The 24,269-nt window shown below is 51.1% G+C and overlaps 1 long non-coding RNA gene across 1 annotated transcript; it reads right to left on the bottom strand.

The window, feature by feature from the left end:
• Positions 1-3,727: 3,727 nt before the first annotated feature.
• On the bottom strand, positions 3,728-21,481 carry LOC119626840 (uncharacterized). Its single transcript, XR_005243026.2, has 3 exons — positions 21,317-21,481; positions 20,960-21,125; positions 3,728-4,211 (listed from the first exon to the last, which is right to left on the bottom strand). It is a non-coding gene; the product is annotated as an uncharacterized lncRNA (long non-coding RNA).
• Positions 21,482-24,269: the final 2,788 nt, after the last annotated feature.

The raw sequence follows: 24,269 nt of genomic DNA, 5'->3' as shown, positions 1-24,269 counted from the left end.
TTAGTGCCTAGTACAGTGCAGGGCAGGTGATGAGTGCTCTAAGGCAACCTGTTAAACAAAGGAATGAGTGCATGTGTAGGGGTATCCCCCATGGGGTGAATGTCAGTGGCGAGACCTTGCATTCCCTGTTCAGGGTGTGGCTAGCTCAGGTGAAGATGTTCCTGTCTGTGGCCCAGTTCCTGCTTGGCCACCCAGGACCCCAGCTCCTCAGAGGGGTCCCTCTGGACCCCACACCCCTAATCTTGCCGCTTGGCCTCCCACCTCCATGGTCTGGGTCCTGCCGCGGCCACTGCCTTCATACTCACCTCTGAGTGGTTGGAGCACCTCGAAGTGTCTCGCTGCCAGAGTGCCAGTGACAGCCACAGAAATCATGAATTTCCGTGAATGGGGGATGCGGAGTTTTCTTGTATTCTATCCAGAGAGAGCTGTCCTTCAGAGGGGAATTTAGTGTAATTACCCTTAAGGGAGCGATCCTTACACAGTCAGTCACAACACTGACCTCCTGGCTGAGATTTGACAGCAAAATTGCAGGCTGTGTACTCAACAGAAGGGGCATCCTCCTTTTTTGGGGGTTGATGGGGGAGGTGGGAAGGAAGGAGGAGGAGGGAAAGGAGACTCAGAGGCTTTGAAAAGAAAAGTGCTGGCTTACAGCTGCCAGGCGAGCGGGTTCTCCTTGGCAAGGCGTCTACAGGGCAAGGAGAAGGTGTCCAGAGATCCCCTGGCACTTCACTTGGCTCATAAAAGGGGCCAAATTAGGCACTCCGGCCCTTCAGATCTTTGAGCTCTGGTTTGTGATCTTAGCTAAAGTTAATCTTATTGTAAGAAGGATTTGGAAGGTACTAGGCACTATTTGATAAACTTCTCAGGCATGTTTTCCCAAACATATCTGTCCCTTGGTCCCTCCCCGGTGCTAGAAGTTCCACCGTTCCTTTTACCTGTAAGCTGACAGATCCAAGACCCTGTAAACCTGCACCTGGGTTATCTGGAAGGACTAATGTGCTAATCTGTGACCACTCTGAATTTAGCATGGATGCATCTCTCAGATGTGCTGGCCCATCACATGACTGAATCCAAAGGACACGGGGATCAGGCAAGTTTCCGTGAAGGATTGGAAAAAATCTAGTGTATGGGTAGATCTTGATGGACTGTGAAACCTGGGAAGGAATGGAGGTAAATCCCCAAATCTCAAAGCTGGAAGGGACCCCAGAAGCCAATGGGTCTGAACTTCGCAGAGGAGTCACCACCTCTCTGTTCTACCTCTATCCACAACACAGGGCTGAGTGCGGTGACTCACGCCTGTAATTCCAGCACTTTGGGAGGCCGAGGTGGGAGGATCACCTGAGGTTAGGAGTTCGAGACCAGCCTGGCCAACATGGCGAAACTCCATCTTTGCTAAAAATGCAAAAATTAGCCAGGCATGGTGGCACGTGCCTGTAATCCCAGCTACTCGAGAGGCTGAGGCAGGAGAATCACTTGAACCTGGGAGGCGGAGGTTGCAGTGAGCCGAGATAGTGCCATTGTACTCCAGCCTGGGTGACAAGAGTGAAATTCTGTCTCAAAAAACAAAGCAAAGCAAAACAAAACAAACAAACAAAAACAACTCGGCCACCTCTGCCTGCGCAGTTCCTAACAGCAGGAGCTAGCTGTCCCTATAGAGGTCCATCCTGCTGTTACATAGCACGGACCATTGCCAAATTCCTCCTGAGTTCAAATGAAAATCTATGTCCATGAAATTTCTTCCTTCCTTTTGGAGCCCCTTTGGAACAAATCTAGGCTTTCTCGGGAGGGACAGCCCTTCAGCTACATGGGGACCATGCTCAGCTATTCATCATCTTCTCCTCCAAGTCTGGGACCCAGTAGACTCATCACCTCTGCCTCATCCTTTTGGGAAAGTGCCCAAAAGGAGTCTGAAAGGGCACAGGACGGCCCCAAATGCAAACCCAATGTTTATTGAGCATCTGCTATGTTCCAGACAGAAACACCCACCATATCTCTTTTCTCTTTTTTCTTTTTTTGGAGACGGAGTCTCACTCTGTCACCCAGGCTGGAGTGCAGTGGCATGATCTCAGCTCACTGCAACTTCCACCTCCCGGGTTCAAGCAATTATCCTGCCTCAGCCTCCCGAATAGCTGGGACTACAGGCGCATGCCACCACGCCCGGCTAATTTTTTGTATTTTAGTAGAGGTGGGATTTCACTGTGTTGCCCAGGCTGGTCTCAAACTCCTGAGCTTAGGCAATCCGCCTGCCTCGGCCTCCCAAAGTGCTGGGATTACAGGCCTGCGCCACTGCGCCTGGCCCCATATCTCTTTTCATCCTCTCCACCAATTCAGTGAAGGGAGGATATATTATTCCCATTTTACTGTAGAGAAAAGAAGGACCCAAGAAGTTTCAAATCGCTTGCCCAAATCACCTGCCAGCAAAGGGCAGAGCCAGAACTGGGAGTCCAGACTCCTGACCCAGGCCAAGGACTTTCCTTGAGAATCCAGCTGCACTGGTCCATATACCCCTTGGGCACCACTGGGTTTGGGGAATGAGCTCTGCCATCTTTCTCCTGTCTTTCCACCTCCATGACGCTGTTCTGCAGAGCCTTTCTCTCCACTTGGCAGGGAGAAGGAATTCCAGGGGAAACCCAGCTTAAGTCCTGCATCCTCCCTGAAGGCTTCCCTGCCCATCCCAGGCCTCAGTAACTGCTTCAGTAAAATGACAACACTGGACGTTATTTACTGACCACAGGACCATGCTTCAGCACCTACCCTAAGGTATTTGATTCAATCCTCCAGACATTTGCCCTGGCTGAGGGTTCTGCCTGAGCTTCTCTCCCCTCAGATACCTGCATCTCCTTCAAGGACCACCTTCTCTGGGAGGTCCAACCTAACCATCCTTTCCCAGGTTTTTGTACCCGCTCTATTTCTTTCTATAGCTCATGTCACCTTCTGAAGAGTATTTAATTTACTGATTATTATGCTCATTGCCTATCTTCCTCCTCTTTAAGTTCCAAAAGGACAGAGGCTGTATTTTGTGTACTGTTGCATCCCAAGCACCCAGAACAGTGCCTGACATACAGTAAGTGCACAAGCCATATTCGTCAAACGACAGGAGGAAAACTCAAAACCCTTTGAGGCAGGTGTGTTGTTTTCATAGCAGAGAGGAACTAGGGCTGTAGTTCTGGGTTAGGTGGCTTGTCCAAGGTCACAGAGCCGGCCATACCCAGCTGTGTATTGGGCTGCTGAGTATGAGGCTGTTTGGGATGGGCCTTGAGCCTGAGCCTGTTCTGAACACTGTCTGTGTGTGTGTGTGTGTGTGTGTGTGTGTGTGTGTGTGTGTGTGGTGGCTTCCTAGGGGATTTCTGCCTGCATTCCAACCAGCAGGTCCTTCCGGGCACCCTCCCCTCCTTTACAGGGCTTCTTCCCTTCCTGCAGCTCCTTTCAGTCCCTGCTTTTTTGCCCCAAGCCTGGAGTGACCTGCAAGTGCAGTCCAGCTCACCTCCCTCCCCTGAGCACATGGGTCCCTGCCTGGGCTGAAGTCCACACTGGGAGCCCAGGGTGCCCCTGGAAGGCCCCCACCCTGGCCTCCGAGTGGCTCCTCTCCCCAGAGATGTAAATCCGGGCCCCAGAGTGGCCACACAGAACATACATCTTAAACAAACACTTCTCCTTGCTGTTTATCTCCCTGGCTTTTAAACAAACTCTTTCAAAGGTTTCTGCTGATAGGAGAGATTTACTGAAAACCATTCCTTGCTTAAAAGCCCCGGGTTTATGCTGCTGGGGTGGGGGCAGTGGGGCCTTCAGGCCTGGGGTTTCTCTGCCTCCGGACCACATGTTTATCCTCCAGGCCTTGATAGAGGAGCAACACAGACTAATCTTTATGGAAAAGAAAATAATAAAAGCAGGAAAGGGGAGGAGTGGAGGCTGGGGGACATTTGGTTCTTGTCACTGACTCCAAGAGGCTGTGGCAGGTCCGGGTGTGGCAGTGCCCACCACACTGTAGCCCTGCCTGTGGGGGGTGGGGTGAGCTGAGCATCCAGGAGGGGTGGGGCTCCCTTGAACTTTGGACAGAAGGCCCTTGGGCAGGTGAGCCTCTTCTCCGGCTTCCAGAGGCCAGAGTGGGCCTCTCCCTGCTGGACGGGGGGTGGAGGGAGGGCAGCAGTCACATGATCATGTCTATTCCTGCATCAACCAACACTCAGAAGGCACCTAGCCTGTGCCAGGACCTGGGGGTGGAGAGAGGAATAGTTGTTAACATTTACTTCAGCATTTCCGTGGGCCTGGTATAGTTCTAAATCACTTACATGAATCAACTCATATAATGGCCCCAGAAGTAGATTCTATAATTATCTCGGGTTTGCATATGGGGAAACCAAGTCACAGAAAGATTACTGGCCATACTCCAGAGGTTTTGGTTTAACTGGGATGCAGGCTGGGCATTGGATTCCTGGATGCATCCTAAGTGGGAAACTATTGCTGTAGAGATTGACATTCCCATTTCCCACCCACTCCCCACTTGTCCTTCCAGTAGTACAGTATCTCATCCATTTCAAGGTGTCTCACAATTCATTGACAGCGGTATTTCTTTCTTAGTGGATCATAAAATAATGGTGCATCTTACACATAAAATAATGGTGCATCTTACACATAAAATAATGGTGCATCTTCAACAAAATATAGCAATAGACAACTAACCTCTACCAACTGTGGGGCCTGGGCTGGATGATTTGCATCCATTATCTCATTTAATCTACCTCCCAAAGCTTCAAGATAGGTCACAGGAGCACCTCTGATGAGAAAACTGAGGCACCAAGAACTCAATAACCTGCCCAAGATCACCCAGCTGGTGGGAGGTGGAGGCAGGATTTGAATCCACAATTAAATGGCCTAGTATTTATCCCTGACCCTTGTAGAGCGCCTTATATGTTTCAAACTGTCTTCCCACCTGTTTTGTCCATTGAGGAAGACACTGAAATCCAGAAAGGTTAAGTGACCTGCTCTAAGTTACACATCTGACTTCTCAAACTATAACTGTGGGAGAACCATGGAAAGTGGGTTTTGTTATTGTTGTTGTTGTTTGCTTGTTTTAAGCCTACCTGGGCTTTTATAGCTAGAAGTCACTCCTAAGAGAACATGATCAGGAAAGTGGGCCAGGGCAGGGGCCCCTGAGAGTGTGGCCATCCTGGGGTCTTGGGTGCTGAAAGTTGGAGCCAAGGTCTGTCGTGGGACCTCCCAAGGGCGGAGGACCTGAGCAGGGGCAGATGTCATTGCAAAGACTCCACTGACTTCCGTCTCTGTTTTGTTTGTGAAGCGAAGTTGCTGCAGTGGCAGGTGGGGAGACAGCAGAAGGCCAGTAGGAATTTCCAGTCCTTCCCTGGGCCCATAGCTCAGGCCGGAAGCCACTCCCTTCCTCCATGTTTACATGCAGCAGGCCACACCCCTCGAGATGGCACAGACTGACACCCCCTTTCGGTCCCCCTGCTCCAGGCCAAATACTTTTTCACTCACGTTAAAGCACCTTTCAGCACTTGGGCCCTGAGCTGGGATTTCCAGGGAGGAAAGAAGGGAGAGGGTATGAGGAGGAGGCTGGGGATGGGTTGAGGGAAGGTGGGGAGCTGCGGGTAGTTGAGACTAGGACGAAGTTATGTGGGTGATTGTCTTGCACCCATCATCTTTCTTTTTGTATTATTCTTTCCTTATATAGTGACATCCAGTTTCCAAAACCTTTCCTTCCTCCTAGCAACTCTTGCCCTAAGATACTTAATTCACACCAAGGTAAACATGACCGATAACAGTTTCCAAAGTGATCCTTTCAAGGGCATTTTGGCAGTGGCCTCTTCATTTGTTCATTCATTCTTTGATTTGCTGAACAATTTCCTTTGGCATTCCTAGAGACCCTCCATCCTATCTCGAAGCCTTAGCTGGGACACCTCTAAGCTGTTTGGTGGGCTGCTGTCCAAACTCTGAGCTTTGTGGGTAATGACACCCACACCCTCTGACAGCATGTAGGTATATTGGCAGCAACCCAAGCTGTCTTTTTTTGCACCTTCAATGGAAGGAAAGGTAATTTCTCCTCATGAAAAAAGATTGGGAGACTTTGCCTAAATGAAAAGGGAGGTGCTTTAATGATAGATCTCCAGGCATCAAATCCATCAGTCCCTCTGAGTCTGGTCATGGGCTGAGCTCCCCAGGGCAGCTGAGCAGGAGCACATCCAGGACATCAGAACTTGGGGTAGAATTTCCACTCCGCTGGCCCTCAGGGCTCTGCATAGATTTCTCTCTCTGTCCTTCTTGGCAGGGAAGTGGTTGATAATGAGGAAGACCCTGAGCTCAGAGCTGGAAGATATCCAGGGAATCATCTACCCAGTAGTTTGCAGAGGACAGAATGACTCAAAAGTATACCGAAATCCAAAATATAAAACAGCTAAGAGTTATAGCTCCAGTTGAAGGCAAAGGTCTAGACCCTGCCTCCTCTGCTCTCCCACTTGGCCCATAAGTGGTCCAAAGCTTTCCTGTGGACCTCGAAAGCTCAGGAGAACACAAATAGAATCTGCTAAGCCAGTCTAGTGATCCATTTTATAGACAAAGAAACTGAGTCAGAGCATGATGGGATGGATGAGAGTCCTTAGGGCCCTCCACCCTCCCATGATCGCTTCTGGTTCACGTTCATTCCCTGAACTCATAATGTATCCTTCTTTCTAACTTGACCTGCACAATTCTACAGACTCTTCAGGCTCAGCTCAAATGTCACCTCCACCATGGAGTGTTCCTCAATTCTCTCTTCCAGTTCTGGCCCTACTCCCACCCAGTTTGGTGTTCCCGGAGCTCACTGCTTTTGCATCTTTCTTAAGTTCAACCTCTCATTTCTGCTCATTTGAAGCAGCTCTTTCTCTGTTGTCAGGCTGTTGGTCTCCTCAAGGTCAGGAGCTTTTCAAAAAATCCCAAGCCTCCAGCCCATGAGTAGGTATGTAATCACAGTGAGGCTGCTGACATGTGTTCTTGGGTGATGGTGAGATGCTTTGCCCACTGGGGTCAGGGTCACCCTACTGGACGGCCCTAGTTCTCATCAATTTGGTGGGGAGGGCATTGACTTTGATTAAACAGTTACTTGGATACCTGAGGTAGGGCAGGGAAGTGGGTACAAAACCTTCAGAGCCTGGGGAAGAGGGACCCTTCTGCTCTAAACTGTCCACTCGCTCCATCCTCAAGAAGATGGAGAGCAGAAACAGGGGTAGGGGAAGAGAGCTGGGCCCCGCATACTTCCCACCATCACTGATTTCCCCCTTCTCTGGCATTTTAAGAGCTCAGACTCAAACCCTTCAAGGGCTTTTGAAACAATTAGATTAGAAAGTACCCACTGCTCGGTCTAATTGCTTAAAAGCCACTTGAGGCTCCAACTGACCCAGAGTAAAGCCTGGGGGGTGGGCAGCGGGGAGGGGAGACCCGAGACACTCTGTCGCCCTGTTTCCCAGGCCTTTCTGGACAACCAAGCCCTACGTGAGTGATGGTGCCAAATAGGGGCCTTCGATTATTCCCGTGGGGCAGAGCCACCATATTCTTCCTGCCCCTTTCCCAGCCCTTGCCCCCAGGGAACCGCTCACATCTAACCTTTCTCTAAGATACCTTCTTATGCAAATTTCAGCATTCCTAGGGGTGATTGGAGCACTTATGTCCAGAACCAATTTTCAGTGTCAGAAAGTGGACTGAGCCAGTGTAAAGAGGCCCAGAAGTATCAGGAGACAAGCTTTGGTGTGTCCAACTCAAGATGATGCTTTGCTTCTGGGATATTCTGAGATGGGGGATTTTGCAATATCTAAGTCAGTTCCGTCTCTCCATGCTTTCCTGATTACTCTTCTCCCGAGTTCCTTTAAATACACACACACACACACACACACACATACACACATACACACGCATGTATTTATTTATTTTGTTTGAGACAGGGTCTCGCTCTGTCATCCAGGCTGGAGAGCAGTGGCATGATTATAGCACACTGCAACCTTGACCTCTCAGATTTCAATTGATCCTCCTGCCTGAGCCTCCCCAGTAGCTGGGACTACAGGACTGTGCCATCACATCCAGCTAATTTTTGAATTTTTCATAGAGATGGGGGTCTTACTATATTGCCCAGACTGGTCTCAAACTCCTAGCCTCAAGTGATTCTCCTGTGTTGGCTTCCCAAAGTGCTGGGATTATAGGCATGAGCCACCATGCCCAGCTTTAAATATAGTTGCTGCGTAAAATTCTTCTCTCTGGCTTAAGATCTTGCAATGGCTCCATGTTAGATAGGAGCCATTGCAATGTTAAGCTACAGAGAAGTTCCCCCAGCCTTCCAGCCCCTCTGTAGTTTGCTCCCACCTCACCTTTCCAGCTCCATCTACCCTGTGTGCCCTCAGCTCAAGCCCACTGTGGTGCCTTTTCACAGGCCATGCTCTTGGCCTCCATTCTTTCACCATCTGAATGAAGTCATGTGTTTATGTGCCCAGCAACAGGCCAAGCAGAGGGGATACTGAGATGAATGAGCCACAGGCCCTGCTCTCAGGGGGACATATTCTAGCTGGGACATGAAAACATAAACAGAAGATTCCTTTGCCAAATTCTTCTTGAGCACCTCTATGTGTCAGACCTGAGGACACTGAGGTGGACAAAACAGATAAAGTCCCCACTTTTGTGGAGCTTAGATGGTTGAAGGAGAAACAGACAGAAACACGTAAGCAAAGAAATATACAATCTGCCATGGGGAGATTAATGTGTGAAGGAAAACAAAGTAGGGGGGAAGAGAAGGACCTTGGAGGTGAGGATATTTGAGCAGAAACCTGAATAAAAGGAAGGAACTGCCTGTGCAATGGTCCTGAGGCAGGAATGCCTTTGAATTTAACGAGGAGCAAGGAAAGAGACCAGTGTGATTGCAGAAGAGTGAGGGAGGGAAGGAGGAAGGGAGAAGAGTAGAGGGAGCAGGGGGCAAATCATGAAGGATGCTATAGTCCCGGCAGGTCTTCAGATCCTATAGTGAGATGAGAGCCACTGGGGATATTGAGCAGGGGGTGATGTCAGTAAACATGTCCTTTTTTTTTTTTTTTTTTTTTTTTTTTGAGACGGAGTTTTGCTCTTGTTGCCCAGGCTGGAGTGCAGTGGCGTGATCTTGGCTCACTGCAACTTCTGCCTCCCGGGTTCAAGCGATTCTCCTGCCTCAGCCTCCCTAGTAGCTGGGATTATAGGCACGTGCCACCATGCCTGGCTAATTTTATATCTTTAGTAGAGATGGGTTTTCGCCATGTTGGTCAGGCTCGTCTCGAACTCCTGACCTCAGGTGATGTGCCTGCCTCGGCCTCCCAAAGTGCTGGGATTACAAGTGTGAGCCACCGTGCCCAGCCCAAACACATGTGTTTTTTTCTTGAGATGGAGTTTCGCTCTTGTTGCCCCGGCTGGAGTGCAATGGTGCAATCTTGGCTTGCCGCAACCTCCACCTCCCGGGTTCAAGCGATTCTCCTGCCTCAGCCTCCCGAGTAGCTGGGATTACAGGCATGCACCACTACCCTGGCTAATTCTGTATTTTTAGTAGAGATGGGGTTTCTCCATGTTGGTTAGGCTAGTCTTGAACTCCCGACCTCAGGTGATCCACCTGCCTCGGCCTCCCAAAGTGTTGGGATTACAGGCGTGAGCTACCACGCCCGGCCAAACACATGTCTTAAAAGGCTCACTTTGGCTGCTGGTGGAGGACAGCCTGGAGGAAGGGGCAAGAGTGGAAGTAGGGAGAATAATTTGGGAGCCACTGCAATAGTCCAGGCAAGAGATGGCAATGGTCGGGGTATTGGGAAGTGGTTAAATTAGTGATAGTTATAATACAGTGTAGTTACTAGTATAAGAGCACAAGCCGGGGACTCCCTGCCAGACCTGGAGACGGGAGTGGGCTGTTGACAACAAAGGATTGCTGCAGGTTTGACCATGAAGCCAAATCTTCAAGAAGAAGGAATTCGTAGAGACAGGAGGTGAGAAAGTGGGGCAGAGGAGCAGCACACACTGCAATGTGTACTTCATGTCTTGCAGGGACCTGGGGGCAGCGTAGACAGGCCAGAGCATCATTTAGAGGCAGGGAGCAGGGCAGGCTGAGGCTGGAGGGCTTGAGAGGGGCTGGACACCAAGGTTAATGGCCAAGTTGAATTTGGGTCTTCTGTATGCAGCAGGGAGCCACAGAAGAGTGTTAAGCGTGGCTGCATCGTGATCCAGTTTGTGTTCAAAAAAGATCACTGGCTGTGGAGGGGTAGGTGAAGGACTGGGGCCTGGAGGACCAGTTAGGAAGCTGTTGTGGTGACATGGTGATAGATGAGAGTGGTCTGGACTAGAGGGGCTGTGATGGGGCTTGGAGAACTGTTTAGAAAGGAAAGTTGCCAGGATGTTCAGAGTTGGCTGATCAGACAAAAGGATTAGAAAGCAGAAGGAATAAAGAGTGACCCATCTTCAGCTCCAGTGCCTTTAGACAAGGGGCCCTATACTTAGGGCCTTCCTTTGGCCCTCCTCACAGTGTAGGAGTCTGTCCAGAAGGAGGGAGCCACCCCTACTCCTGAACCATGCTCCAGATGCCCAGTGCCCTAGAAATCCCTGCCCTAAGGGCCTGTACCCTGCATCCAGGACCTCTGCAGGTCACCTCCCCAGGTCCAACCTCCAGAGGGTAACCTGTGTCTTGGCTGTGAGTTGAGTGTGGGGCATGTGGTCAGCAGTTTCGTGTGCAGATTGCAGTATCCAGACATGTGCTCTTGAAGCCCTAGTTTAAGGTGAAGGTGGGATGGGAAGAGAAGAGGCAGGCTGAGGGCAGGGCTCGGGAGGAGCAGAGGGAGTTTCTCCCTGTGCGGTGTCCCTGTGCAGAACTCCAATAAGCCTGAGAACTCTAAATTCAAATCTGGCCTTCCAGATCTTTAGAAGGTGTATATGTCAGCCTAGGAGAATAGAACATATTTTATTAAACAGTTTGTTAACTTGATTTTTAACTTTTAAATATTTAGACATATGGAATGTGGGCCTCCATTTGTACTTTCGCTTGGTCTAAGAGGGGTGAGTGGAAAACTCACGAGGGCCCGGATTATGTCTTATTTGTCTTGTTCACCTTCCCCCATCTCCCCAACCTTGGGCCCCTGGACCTTGGTAATTTCCATCGAACTGGAAAGAGAATCAGATCCCAGCCTGACAGTGAGAAATGCAGACTTGATGAGACCCCAGGAGGGAAAAAGTTGGTCAGGCAACTGACTGCAGAGGGCTTTGGAGGCGTGGCCAACGGCTGGCGAGGAAGCTGACCCAGTGTCCAGGGGTTTAAGAGCAGGCAGACCGCCTGGGTTCAAAGCCCAGTTCTGCTCTTTAGGACTGTGTGTCCCCAGCAGGTTACTAGCTCCTGGTGCATCGGCTGCCTTCTTGTAAGACAGGATAACCATAATAATCCCTCATGACCTCAACCGCCTAGTTTACTGGGGGAAGATGTAGTGCTTGGCATGTAGTGAGTTCTATGAAAGTTTGTTATGTGAAATGACCCCTTGGAAGGAACTTTTAAGCCCAGCTAAGGGGCAGCTCCTGGCAAATCAGAGAAGCAGACGTTGGTTTTGGTGCCAGACTTTTCTCCTCCCACTTTCAAGATCCCCCATAGCAGATGGGGGCTCAGTGACCAAGCTGTTCTCCCTCCTCCACCAGGGCTGTCTGTGGCCTGGGGTAACTCCCTCTGTTCTCTGTGTCTTTAAGCTCCACCAGCTCCATCCTCTCGTTCCCTGGGGACTTTGCCACGCAACCCACTTGCTAATCCTGGAGGACCTCATTCACAGGAAGATATCAGTGGGCCCAGTGCTGTGCTGAGTGCCCCAACAGGTTATCTCATTCAATCCTTTTTTTTTTTTCCATCAGGGAAGTTGAGACAAATTGTTCACTTCTTTTAATAATCCTCTGAGCACTGTTCCAGATATTCTTATCCCTATTTCCCAGAGGAGACCAGAGCAGAGAGAGGTTAAGTATTTCAGTATTTCTCAGCCGCAGATCTTGGACTAGAATCCAAGACTGTGTGGCTCCAGAGTCCACTCTTGACTTCGATGAGTCCTGCCTTAGTCAGAACTAGTGGGACACTCCTGCTTAGGAAAGAGGTGGGACTTTCTGGAGCCAAGGCCATGTCCCACAGGAGGCACTCTGATGGGATGGTAGATACTGAGGCAGGCTGACGGTGGGTTGATGTTCTGGTTTGTTGGGGAGAGGAAGTTCTTTTGGTTTCCTTCAGATTATAGCTAAGGGCCTTCCAGGCAACCAACCAACCAACCAACCCATCAACCCTTTCTTTTCAAGGGACATGACTATGGGTGGGTCTGGAAAGACAGGTGCTTTGTGTGTTGAAAATCCTGAGGCAGAGAGCTCTGTTTGGCAGTGAGTGTTCCAGACGGAGGGGATTCTATAGGGACAAGGAACTCCCCCTTCTACACTCTAGCCCTGTCTCAGCCCTACAGCCTGTCCCTACCTGGGGGCTGTGGAAGCAAGCTAATAACATGGACCCTCCGAAAGCTGCCAGCCTTGGGGATCAAATGCCTGTGAAATAACACTCAGGCATCACATGCTTGTTGAGTGGAGACAGAGATGCCGCGTCCTGGTCCTTGCTCTCTAGAGCTTCCAGTCTCCTAGCAGGATGGGCATACACTCTGGGGAAACTATCCCACGGAAAGAGTGTCGGAAAGCCTGGTCCTGTGGCCCTGACAAGAACTCTGTGTGACTTGGACAAGTCACTCACCCTCTCTGATCTTGGTTTCTCACCTGTGAAATGAGACAGTTAGAATTGATCACTGGGTTAAACCTTGTTTTTCCTCTTAAAATTAGCTCTAATGAAATCTGACACAGAACTCTGCTATAAAAAGTAGAGCCACTCTGCTTGTGAGAGGCGGGAGCCAACCTTCTCTGGTTTCTTCCTCTTCTTTCAGGATGATCCCCAAGGGCGGCTCTCAGTGTCTTTCACTGAAGGCATGAACCTCAGGGAACAGCTCAGGAATGGCCTCACAGAGGCAGTCCACGTGGGCTGCACGGCTAGAAGGACTTTGATGAGTGAAGGTGTGGGGAGGGCACACTGGGCAGGAGACACTGTGTGTGAAAAGATGTGGACAGGGAAGGAGCCAGCCTGGCTGGGGGTGGGAAGTGCTGGAGGAGAGGGAGTGCAAAGAACCCAAGAAGGGGTCCTCAGGGGATGCCCACGGGAACGTCACAGGAGCGCCAAGGGGCAAAATGATATTTACAACTGGGAACTCAAGTCCAGGCCCCTTCCTACAGAGATGGGTGGTGTGTATACCCTGCTGTGAGGGGAGGGAAAGAACCAGCATTAGGGAAATGATACAGTGTCCACTTTGGAGGGTTGCTTTAAGGGTGAAATTAGTGAAGATAGCTAATTTCACTAGATAGATAAATTAGTGAAGATCTGTCTCAGGACAGAAGGAATGCTACATAGGCATTTGTTAAATACGGTGAGACCAGAGTGGACCCTGAGCTTGCCAAAGGTCTGCATCCCTCCCGGCCTTGGGCCCAGTGCTGGTGCTGATAGCTTAGAATTTCAGCAGCTTCTATGCTCAACAGTTACGGTGATTATGAGATGTATGTGTGTGTGTGTGTGTGTGTGTGTTGAGGGGATGTGGCTGCACTTGTCTTTCAGCCACCTTCTAACATGCATGCTAGTGCGCACGCGCACACACACACACACACACACACACACACGCTCAGTCTTTTCTCTAGAGCTGGTGCACTCCTCACCACCCCCACCTCTTCATCCTCCGAATCCCCACCCCATCCCCTTTGCTTCAAGTCCATACCTTGCTCGGCCTTCTTCCTCCCCTCTCTCTGAGTCCCTGGTCCTCCCACCCACCATAAATCTGTAACTCGGGAGTGTGTGTGTAGGGGGGAGGGGGTGGAAAAGCAGCAAACCAAACCAACCCCAGCTAATGAAAACGGCGATAAATCTCTGTCTATCAGGTTTGTTGTGAGCACAAACATTGCCAAACAAGGGCCCAGATGGCCTGCAGGCCCTCCTCCCTACGGTCTGCAGAGCTTTAAATGGAAACGGTTGCTTTATACATCTATTTACTACTTGGAAATGGGGGATGATTGAGACCAGGGGTGCCTGGCCAGGAAATGGGGTGCAGACCAGGTGTGAGCTCTCTGCCTTCCATGCCTGAGCAGGACTGCTGTCTAGTCCCCAGCCTCCACCATTTCTGTTCCTGGTGAGTCCTCTCTAACACAGGCCTTCGGGCTGGAGTGGGGAAGAGGCCACCTTGCTGGCTGACATTCTGGTCTCCACAGCCTGGCCTCGACCTGCTCCAAGACACATTCCTCGCTAGCTGGACCCAATTCCTCACTGTTATTTTCAAAGTTCTTCATCTTTTGCCTAGAACTTTCCCTGTTTTCCATACGGCCTGCCCTGGATGGGTAGAACTGGAAGCCTATCTTGTCCTTCAAGGCCAAGCCAAACCCCACCTCCTCTAGGAAGTCTCCCCATCCCTAGTCCTCTCTGGGCTCTATTCCTGTAGCACCAGCCACGGACAGCCTAGGCAGTCTTTACAAGACACCTGCTTGGGAGGTGGATAGGTCTAGGTACACAGCCAGGCTTTTTAGCTAAGGGACCTTGGCAGGTTAATCTCTCAGCCTCAGTTTCTTACTCTCTGTAATAGGTATAATTATGATGCCTACTTCTCACCTGACAAATAAAAAATAAATAAAATAAATAAATGAAGCAAGTGTAGAATGTGCTTAGCAAAGTGAGGAGCATAGTCTTAGAGCTTTGGACATGTCAGCCTTTATTACTGATGCCACCCAGTCATGACTGGGAATGATTCTTCTCTGTGCCTCATCTTTTCACAGAGATGTGTGTGTGTGTGTGTGTGTGTGTGTGTGTGTCTGCACATGTGTCTCTGCATGTCCTACTTTGGTTTCCCCTGAAATCAGACCCTGAGACTTGTGTGCAGGTAGTTTACTGAGGAGGTGATCACTGGAGGCTGGAGGGAGGGAACGGGGAAGTGAGATAGGGATGGGATAGGAGAAAAGCCAGTGAAGAGTGGTTAATGATTGAGTTTCATTGGGGGCAATGGGGGCTCACTGAGGAATCATGAGAACACACCATGGAATTGTCCCACGGAGTCCCAAGGCAGCCAGGTTGCTTATCCACTCATTCTTATCTCTTATTAATAACTTGAGGGTGGCCGGGCGCGGTGGTTCAAGCCTGTAATCCCAGCACTTTGGGAGGCCGAGATGGGTGGATCACGAGGTCAGGAGATTGAGACCATCCTGGCTAACCCGGTGAAACCCCGTCTCTACTAAAAAAAATACAAAAAACTAGCAGGGCGAGGTGGCGGGCGCCTGTAGTCCCAGCTACTCGGGAGGCTGAGGCAGGAGAATGGCGTGAACCCGGGAGGCGGAGCTTGCAGTGAGCTGAGATCCCGCCACTGCACTCCAGCCTGGGCAACAGAGCGAGACTCCGTCTAAAAAAAAAAAAAAAAAAAACTTGAGGGTTGCCCCTGCAGTGTTAAATCCCAGCTGTCCTGCAGGCTGAGTAAAGCTCCCTTGGCCCCTGCACTGGAGAAACCCCGCAGGTGAGAAGCAGAAAGGCTGCTTAGGGTGGACAATTCCTGGGCTTGCTGACACCTTCCCATCACAGTGGCAGATGAGTGGAGACGTGGGCTAGAGGACATGGGGTGAGGCACGAACCGCATCCTCTGCTGAATCATCACTTTTCAAGCCCTGACAGCCTCCAGCATGGCATTTTGCACACAGTAGGCACACTGTAAGTATTTGTGGACCAAAAGGAGGTTTGACATTAGAGCTGGGAAAACCTGGACTCTCACTATTGTTCAGTTTTTAATTCATTGTGTGATGCTAAGCAAGACATAGGACAACTCTGGACCACATATTCTATAAAATTGAGACCTTTCTACCTTCTCTGCTTATGCCATAGCCAGGTTGGAACAAGCTGGAATGACATTTGGGGAATGCTCAGAACAGGTAAGAAGCGGCTGTGATGATGATGATGATGTGTGTAGGGGAGGGAAAGGTTCCCTTATCTAGGCATGATCCAACCAAGAAGTACCTAGTTATGTTATTCACTCTGTGGTCAAAGCACAAAGGTGTGTTCCCCTGGCACTAGCGGGATGACTTCTGCCTCTTCCTATTCCAAGACAACCCCAAAGGTAAAACATGGAAATAGAAAAGGCCATGGGGTAAGATCTGCTGACTCCTCAGTGAAAAGGATCCCACATTTCTCTGCCTACCAGGGATGGCCTGTGGTTCCTTTTACCTAGGTCAGTAGTGGGTTTTACGGATGTCTGAGGAATGTAAAAACCATTTTGTACAGCAATTCCAAACTTGGCGGTGGGAGGGGTGGGGGTGGGGGGTCTTGGAATCCCTAGGGAGCCCACGGATAACCCTTAAGACTCCTTAAGTCCCTTAAAAATATAAGTAAAAAATGGCCAGTTATGGTGGCTCACACCTGTAATCCCAGCATTTTGGGAGGCCGAGGTGGGCCGATCACCTGAAGTCGGGAGTTTGAGACCAGCCTGGCCAACATGGTGAAACCCTGTTTCTACTAAAAATACAAAAATTAGGCTGGTATGATGGTGGGCACCTGTAATCCCACCTACTCGGGAGGCTAAGGCACGAGAATCACTTGAACTCGGGAGGCAGAGGTTGCAGTGAGCCAAGATGGCGCCATTGCATTCCAGTCTGGGAGACAGAGCAAGACTCCATCTCAAAAAAAAAATATATATATGTGTGTGTGTGTGTGTGTGTGTGTGTGTGTGTGTGTGTGGCTGTGTGTGTGTGTGTATGTAAAAATGGAGTGCTTGAGTAAACGTGTACACATAAGCCACTCTAAGTTGGTGACCTGAAGCTTCCAGCAAATTCTCAGAGGAATTTGTGATCCAAGAAAAGTAAATTTGCTCTATCCCAAATCTCCCATCTCAAAGGGGAGGACACTGAAGTCCAGAGAGGGTAAGCGACCTGCTGGGTCACACAGTAGAGGCTGGATAGAACCCAAGGTTTCTAACCCTGTGTGGCTTTGTGGGTCTGCCAGGCAGACCTAAACAGTTAGGTCTGCCTGGCTGCACAACGAGAAAAGCAGGCTGGTTCATCAGGACGCTGTGCTGAAAGTCCATGGCACATTACAAAGTCTCTACTTGCTCCTGGGGGAAACATCTCAAAGGCATGATATAATCACTATTTTCTGGGGATGAGGGTGAGCACTGAGCTCTATTTCCATGGAAAACAGAACAAGGAAAAACTAGGCCAAATGTGGAAAGAAATGGAGCTCTCTGTTACTGAGAAAGAGTGCTGGGGCAGGGAGTGCTCTTAAAACTCAAGTGAAGCTTGGGCAACGTGGCAGGTCTTAGTTTCCAGAGGCAGAGATGAAAATGATAATCATACTTACCTCTCTAAGTTGTGGTGAAGATGAAAGAAGATGATGCAAGTGAAAATGGCTTATAAATAAGAAAGCAGTACACAAATGCTAGTAATGATCTTTACAGCAGTGGCCTGGTAAATACTTGTTTTGCTGCTGAGAATAAATTGTATACCACCTGGATGTCAATTACCCAATTCTGGACAACTGTACCATTGTCCTTCAAGCCCTTGCAGCCCACTGTTGGAGCGAGAGCCCTGGTTTTGAAGTCAAACCTGAATCTGCACCTTAGCTCCACCACCTGTGCACGTGTGTGACTTTGGATAAATCATGTAATTCTCTCAGCCTCGAATTGTCCATCTGCAAAACAGGGACACATGCCTACCTCATGAGGACATAATGAAGATTTGATCAGTTGGTTACAATGAAAATATCTATAATGGTGACTGGCACACAATAGTTACTCAATAAACAGCAATTTTGTTCCTATTCCTCAACAGTTTATAACTTTGGATAGTTTGTTTGCTGCGCAGTTTCTGTCTGTCTAACATTTCTGTCTTCTCCGCTAAAACGTAAGCTCTGCAGCACCAGGACATGCCTGTCCTGTTTACCGCTGTGTTTCCCAGGCCGGGCACACAGTGTGCTACAGATATTTGTGAAATGAATGAGTGGAAGTGCAAAAGCACGTTTTTAAAGGATGGGAAGGAACTCTGACAATGTGAGAATGCTCACATTGGATCAGCCCCAAGGGAGACCTGGAGCTGTGCCAAGAGCCCTTTTAGGGGTCAAGAGAGTTGGCCTCTGGTCCTAGCTCTGCCGCTTAACTACCGAGCCACCTCCGGGCAATTTGTTGGCCCTCTCTGGCCCTCTGTGTGTTTCCTCCAGAGTATGGGAGCCCTGAGATTCCAGGGCTTCCCTCTTAGAGGCTGACCTCCAAGGAGCTCTGGCCAGCTGGGAAGTGTGGGATTTCGGGATAGTTCAGGGACTAAATAAAGAGAAAGGAGAAGTGGGAGAGAGGATAAAGACCGGGAAGGAAGAAAAGTCAACGCACGGCTGCGGCTCTGGGCAGCTACGGGTGGGGGTAGACTGAGGGAAGGCCGCGCTGGGCCAAAGCACTGAGCTGCTGTGCGCGCCCCGGAGCATGTCTCCGCCGCGGCTGATGCGCCCGAGCCTCCGCCTGCCCCTCCCTTCCTTGAGTGCCTCGCCAGTTCCCGCCGTCACTGACTTTCTGACTTCTTAACTTGTCAGCAAATCCCGGAGTTAAAAATGCACACGCACCCCGGCCAGCCGCCAGCAGGGCCGTCTGGCCGAGGCTCCAGATGTGGGGCCACCGCACGGGCCGCCCGCCCCGCCGCGCAGACTAAACAATCGGCCTTGGCCGTGAGCGCAGCGCAATTCCAGATGCAGCGTCCCTCGCGCCGCGCGCTAATTGGGCCGCAGGCGCGAGGCTCTGTCAGCGCCAGCAAGGCCCTGCCCAGGGCGGCCTTGGCCCGGCGCCCGCCCGCTGGGCTACCTAAGGCGGGGGCAGGGTGGAGAGATGCAGAGGAATGGTTGGGGGAGGAGGGTTGGGGGACGAAAGGGGGAGAGAGAGAGGAGAGGAGAGGAGGAGGAAGAGGAGGAGAGAAGACACAGTGAGACAGGCCACGAGACAGCATCAGCTCTGAGACAGAGAAACACGGAGTATAGCTTCAGAGACAAAGAGAAAGCCAGAAGCACTGAGCCATATTCAGGTTAAGGAGACAGAGAAGGCAGAGAGGGAGAGAGACCACAGACAGTTGGAGAAACAGAGGCAGGGCAGACTGACACGAGAACAGAATCAGGAGAGACCAAGATAACGAGAAGGAAACGAACGTGGACGCGGCCGGGAAGAACGCAAGCGGTGGGAGCACAGGAGACCCGCATGTTTACCACCGTGTCCCTGCTGCCTTATAGGTGTCTAACCCCTTTTGTTTTATAGTATCTCCTCCCTTTACATTCTCACTTTTTATCATTCTTCCTAGACCCGGGCGAAGCCGGGAACTGAGCCCACCCGCGCGGTGATCCATTCCTAGTCTGGCTGGGGGACTGCGTAGAGAAGGAACCTGAGCCGTCGAGATTTCACTCCCAAGCCTGGGCTTGGAGACAGGGGTTCGCCTTGGACGCTGTGGGAGGGTGCGGGATGGGACTCCGTGGGGATTTGCCTAGAGGCAGGGGATGCCCCGAATGACCTCTGTAGGGCCCGTCCCCAGGCAGCCACCTCGGCAGCACCCTCCTTTCCCATGCGCCCTGGGGCCTCTTTAGCTCTAGAGACAGGAGGATGACTCAACAGAGGTTAGTCAAGACCCAGGGCAGGGAAGCCCACCGGGGACCACCCGGGGGAGCCCCCCAGCCTCGCCTTCCGCCCCCGCCGGGAGGCCCGGGCGCCCCGGGGGTGAGCGTGGAGGGCAGTGCGGCGGCCCAGCGGCTCTTGGCGGCCCCTCTCTGACAATCTTTCCTTTGTTTGTTTTCTTAAATCTGGGAGGCCCGAATTCCTGCCGGATTCCGTAGGTTTCACTCAGGAAGGAGGCGCCCCCACCCCCACCCCCTCTCACGTCGGGCCCGGCTGCGGGGGGAATGGCAGGTTCTTCCCGGAGGCCTGCGGCGCGCAGCCCCACGGCCCGGGCAGGGCGAGCGGGCGCCGGGCGCGGCGGAGAGTCCCGGGCGCCCTGCCCGCTCGCGCCACCACGCAGCCCCGCCGGAGGGCCGCGGGCAGCCTCGGCAGAGAAAATTAAAAGAAAAAAAAAAAAAAGAAAATCAAACCAGGAGCGCTTTAAAAGACACAGAGTAGCCCTCCCCCCACTCAGCTTCATTCCACACCCCATCCACCTCTCACACTCCCCCACCCCTTTTTTATTTTGGTCTCCAAACTTGAGCCTCATTAATTTCCAAAAAAAATTTCCCCCAATAAAAGGCAAACATGGAAAGAAAAACAAACTATTAGAAAATAGAGGAGGGAGGAAATGTTATTTAAAAGGTTAGCAGACCGCATCATTTTCCAATGATATTATATACTCCCAGCAGTATCCAAAATATATATGGGCCCTGGGCCAAGAATGTAAAAAAACTTTTTTTTGAAAAAACCCTTACTTAGACACAACATCTGGACCGGAGAGCGAACAAACCCCCCATTTATCACACTTAATCCTCCAATGAAGCAATCGACAGTTGACTTCTGTTTTGCTAATTTAGTTGCTTTCAAGCGCCGGCCCAGTCCAGACCGGGAATTAAGTGTCACTTGCGGAGGGCCTGCCCTGCCCCCGCCCGTCTTTTCTCCCTCCCGCGCCCAGGCTCTCGGATAGGGAAAAAAGGCCATTAATGAAGAAAGAAACTTTTTACAAATTCCCTTTACCCCCACCCACTCGGGTCAGTGAAAACCTCGACTGTGACCTAGCTCTGTCCCCTCGCCCAGTACCCGACACCCACTTCCTTGGTAGCCACGCCCTCACCCGCCAGCTGCCTCCCCGCAAGACTCGGTGGAGCAACACATCAGCCGGCACAAACTCCTGCAGCTTCAGGAGGTCACCCAGCTCACCACCTTCTCCGCGGGTTGGCTAGGTGCTGCCATCCTCGTACCTGGCACTGCCTGGTGGCCTGGCAGCTTGACTCTTAGGCCTGGAGAGGGCAGGGGAGGGTCGTGGTGCTTGGTGGTAGGTAGTGTCCATTCCCCCCGGAAGTGGATGAGAGGCAGCAGCTCCCGAGGTGGAGACCCTTGGCCAGCCGTGTCCGGAGACAATGGGATCTTGTAAGATTGCAAGCGGGAGAGAGAATAAATCATGGAAAGTGTATCACTTGAGGATTAGTCAATAAATCCCTGGGACCCTGGCCCAGTAGGGCTGGTGCCAGAGGCAGAGCTGGCCTCAAGTGCAGACTTCCTTCCTCAGCAACCTTCCCTTCCCTTCCCAGAGGCCTCCTGGGTCTCTCTCTCCTCACCTCTCTCTGTCCATCTCCATGGCTCCTCTCCTAAACTTTGGAGACCAAGGCACAGCCTTTTGTCCTACCTCTACCTCTTGCTGGGAAAAGTTTTACAAGGGAGCGGAGGTTTAAAGGTGTCCTCAGGCACCTGCAAGCAGAAGAGGCTGGAGAATGTGTCCCAACTCCAGCCTGCCCGCTCCTGTTCACTCTGATCCAGCCCACCCCCCAGTTCCCAGCTCCCAGCCCTGGCAGAGTCCACAGGAACAGCCTGCACTCCTAAAAGAGGCCCCCAGTACCCTGAACCCCAGTCCTCTGCAGACTCTCATGGTGGTCTGGCTGGGCTTCAAACTTCTTGAGGAGGGGCCCTGAGTTCTGGCCGCAATCCAAATGCAGTCTCGAACCTCCTGAGTCCATCCCCCAGGCCCATGGAAGCCTCATATCTGGAGCACTCTCCATACTCACTCCAAAGGGCACTTATGAGTACTTAGTATATTCCAGGTAGTGTGCTAGACTCAGGACATTTGGAGACTGATAAAACTCTCTTCCTGCCCCTCCCGTGGGCCTAAGCCTCTACTGGGCTTTATTTTCTGTTCATATGGGGATACTATATTACCCAGCTATACTCTTTCCATAACCAGTCATTGAGCACCTGCCATATGCCAGATACTGTTCTAGGCACTGGGGATTCAGGGCTGAGCAAAGGTCATTTCTGCCCTCCAACTTGCCAGGGAGACAGACATGCCAACAATTAATTCCAAGACAAGGCCAAAAATCAGGGGCCATGGAAGGCATTTATAAAAGCCTCAGAGGAGGGACTGACTCACCTTGGCTGGGATAGAAGGAGGGGTGTGGGCCAGGTGCAGTGGCTCACACCTGTAATCCCAACACTCTGGGAGGCCGAGATGGGCAGATCACAAGGTCAGGCGTTCAAGACCAGCCTGCCCAAGATGGTGAAACCCCATCTCTACTAAAAATACAAACATTAGCCGATTATGGTGGCAGGTGCCTATAATCCCGGCCACTCCGGAGGCTGAGGCAGAGAGTTGCTTGAACCCAGGAGGAAGAGGTTGCAGTGAGTGAAGATCATTGCACTGCACTCCAGCCTGGATGACAGAGTGAGACTCTGTCTCAAAAATAAATAAATAAATAAATAAATAAATAAATAAATAAAGAGGATGTGATGGATCACAGGGTGGTGGGGGTAATCTCATCACTCTAGCTCTTTTTTTTTTGTTTTTTTGAGACGGAGTCTCGATCTGTGCCCCAAGCTGGAGTGCAGTGGCAGGATCTCAGCTCACTACAAGCTCCACCTCCTGGGTTCATGCCATTCTCCTGCCTCAGCCTCCCGAGTAGCTGGGTCTACAGGCGCCCGCCACCTCGCCCGGCTAGTTTTTTGTATTTTTTAGTAGAGACGGGGTTTCACGGTGTTAGTCAGGATGGTCTCGATTTCCTGACCTCGTGATCCGCCCGCCTCAGCCTCCCAAAGTGCTGGGATTACAGGCTTGAGCCACCGCGCCGGGCGGTTGAGCCACCGCGCCCGGCCGCACTCCAGCTCTTAAAGCCCATCCCGGGGGACCGTACAGCCTAATGGTTAAGAGCAAACGGTGTGGTTTAACTTCTTGCTCTGCCACATCAGTTGTAGGATCTAGGGCCTCTTAGTCTCTCTGAGCCTCAGTGTCATCATCTGAAAAAGTAGGACTAACAATAGGAACTGCCTTGTAAGTCTCTGACATAGTAATATGGGGCAAGCAGCTGGCATACAGCAATCTCTGAATGACTGTCCACTTAATTATCTTTCTTTCAAAGCATTCGAACAGACAACTTGTAGCCTCCTTGGCACCTTCTTCTTGTCCTCCTCCTCAACTTGAGGGCCTGGCACAGTGTTGGGCACATAGAGTAAGTGGTGGAATAAATCAATGGGTACAACAGAAAGCCCATCAAACCTTGGCTCAAGTGCCACTAGGTAGACAAGGCTGTGGGCAGTGGGCCTGAATGTTCCATTTCTTTGTTCTGATACCTCGCCATAGGCTGGGTGGGCCTTGATGGCTGTTCTTCTTGCTCCCACATTTCCAAAAGTCAAGCAGAGTATGACCCTCTGAAGCCCCCTTTTCTCTGCTCAGTAGAAAGTCAAGAAATGTCTTCTAGCCCAGAGCCATCATTCTGTGACTCTGGTTTGGGCTGAGTCTTGACTTGCTGTGTGTCCCCAGGCAAGACACGTCCCTCTCTGGGCCTTGGACTCCTTATAGATAAAATGAGTAGGTTGGACTGGATGCTCTCCAAGCTCCTCTGCAGCGTTTGTGGTTGATGTCTGCTTCTTCTTTCAGCTGGGGGAACCTCATCTTCCTTCCTAGAGCCTGCTTACGAGGAGGTGTGATTTTCTGCTCTTCCATTTCCCCTCTGCCTCCTGGCTTTTCTTTGTTGTTGTTGTTGTTGTTTTTTATTTGAGATGGAGTCTCACTCTGTCGCCCAGGCTGGAGTGCGGTTGCATGATCTCAGCTCACTGCAACCTCTGCTTCCTGAGTTCAAGTGATTCTCCTGCCTCAGTCTCCTGAGTAGCTGGATTTACAGGCACGTGCCTCCACACCCAGCTAATTTTTTGTATTTTTAGTAGAGACAAGGTTTTGCCATGTTGACCAGGCTGGTGTTGAACTCCTGACCTCCAGTGGTCCCCCCACCTTGGCCTCCCAAAGTGCTGGGATTACAGGCTTGAGCCACTGCCCCTGGCCTCACCTCTTGGCTTTTCTCTGTGGTGTCCTTATCTTTCTCCCTTCTTGCTCCCCTCAGCTATCTTCCTCTCTTTCTCACTCCTCTTTTTCTTCTGTCCCAGGGTGTGAAGAGTATGTGGATGAACTGATGCTTAACTTTCTCCCGGGCAGCTTTCCCCTCCCACCTCTACCCGGCTTCTTGACCCCCAAACACAATCTGGGCCTGAGGAGCAGACCTCTCCATCTGTCCTCTTGCCTGGACTTCT

The sequence above is a fragment of the Chlorocebus sabaeus genome, chromosome 17 (assembly GCF_047675955.1).
Source record: "Chlorocebus sabaeus isolate Y175 chromosome 17, mChlSab1.0.hap1, whole genome shotgun sequence".
In the NCBI taxonomy this organism is placed as follows: Eukaryota; Metazoa; Chordata; class Mammalia; order Primates; family Cercopithecidae; genus Chlorocebus; species Chlorocebus sabaeus.
This window is presented reverse-complemented; position numbering and strand designations above follow the sequence as displayed.